Source organism: Coregonus lavaretus, assembly GCF_964263955.1.
Source record: "Coregonus lavaretus genome assembly, chromosome: 5".
NCBI lineage: Eukaryota > Metazoa > Chordata > Actinopteri > Salmoniformes > Salmonidae > Coregonus > Coregonus lavaretus.
In genome coordinates, this window is record NC_139992.1 from 76655866 (window position 1) to 76657960 (window position 2095).

Below are 2095 nucleotides of genomic sequence, written 5' to 3' on the forward strand. Positions count from 1 at the left end.
AAAACGTTTGACCTGTGTCATTGCCAACAAAGGGTATATAACAAAGTATTGAGAAACTTTTGTTATTGACCAAATACTTATTTTCCACCATCATTTGCAAATAAATTCATTAAAAATCCTACAATGTGATTTTCTGGAATTTATTTTCTCATTTTGTCTGTCATAGTTGACGTGTACCTATGATGAAAATTACAGGCCTCTCTCATCTTTTTAAGTGGGAGAACTTGCACAATTGGTGGCTGACTAAATACTTTTTTTCCCCACTGTATGTCCATTACATGAAATCCAAATAAAAAATCAATTTAAATTACAGGTTGTAATGCAACACAATAGGAAAAACGCCAAGGGGGATGAATACTTTTGCTAGGCACTGTAGGTCTGAAAGCATTGAAGAGGTGTATGTAGTATGGTGAAGATTCCACCAAGCCTTTCAAGGGACAAGATGGAGCTACTAGCATAGATGTACACAAGGGCCTAGGGGATGGGAGGTTAGTGGTCAATTTGGGATTGGGCAAGAGGGGATAGAAGAGGATCAGAAGAGCGGTGTAGAATACAAGCCACCCTGCCTTAATCCACAATCTCTCATCTCCATTGGTGTAGATGTTATGTGTACCGCCAACAGGAGCTGTTCAACTTGTTTAGTGGCTGGTGAGTGTGGGAACTGGCCTGACCTGTGAGTGTGTGTGTGTGTGTGTGTGTGTGTGTGTGTGTGTGATAGAGCATCTTCCATCTCTCCATGTTCCCTCACTCTTATTCAGTCAGTGTTATTTTCTTTCTCTTCATCACACATACACAACCTCTCTCCTACCCATCATCTATCATAACCCTACACCACTATCCCCCATAGAGCCCCACAGTGGAGGTGTCATCATAATACCCATAAAACCTAGCGGTCAAACAGGGAAATGGTTCCAATCGTTTTTCCACCATTTATTTTTCCCATAAGGAATTTTAGAAACACTTAAAATAAGGGATGTGTTTCATGTAGGCTTACCCTGGCGTGATGTTTTGATAACCATGTAAATCTCTCTCGGACAAGGTGACTTGTATCAATATATTTGGCCCCATTTACTTTGATTCGAAAATGCTAATTAGCATCAAAGTAGACATCATGTAAGACTACAAATCCCTACAAGCTCTTGCGCATCATCTCTAGCTGACACATTTGCTAATAGGTATTGTCAATTTAAAATGTGCACAAGACAGTTCACAGACTTGTCAATTTAAATAAATGTTGCCAATGTATTAATTACTAAATTTAGTTAACATTAGATAGTTAATATAGAGATTCTTAACTTTACCTTGATTCGGCAGTCTCGTCCAGATCATGGCATTTGTAGTTCTTTATGATAGCCACATTAGCAGCTAATTAGCGTTTCATTTGGGGGGGGGGGGGGGTAAATACAGGCGAATATATTGATACAAGTCACCTTGTCCTAGAGAGATTTACACGGTTATCAAAACATCACGCCAGGGTAAGCCTACACGAAACACAGCGCTTATTTTAAGTGTTTCTAACATCCCCTATGGGAAAAATGAATGGTGTAAAAATCATACTGTGGTACTCTATAAATGATCTTTCTACTCACGGCACTATGTGGCCATACACTGTAACAGCACTGTGTTTGGGTCAGACAGAAAGCTATGGTAGCTATGCACTGTACACAGGCTGATAGGATTATTTCATGGATGTTTCAATGACTGATTAGTCAGTGTTGCTTGCATTATGCTTATGTTATCTAAAGATTGTATTCTCTGTTATGCAAAGGTTCTTGTCTGTATTCCTAGTATGGTATGTCTTTATTGTGCCGGGTTATGACTATTTATATATGTTCGATTATCAAATTAGGTATTTTATATGGTATATAATGAATGTAGGTTGTTTATCATGTATGGGTGTAAATTCAACAAATGGAGGTAGCTGTATTAAGGGAGTATGGTTTGGGAGATTTTTTTTGAGAGAGACTTGAATCAAACGGCTGTGTCACAATCAAATCCATCTTTCTAGAATGTCATATAAATGATTGGTTCGCCACATCCTCTAAATTTGTCCAAAGTGCATCTGTGGTGTTAGTGAGAGACTAAAAGTCATTGG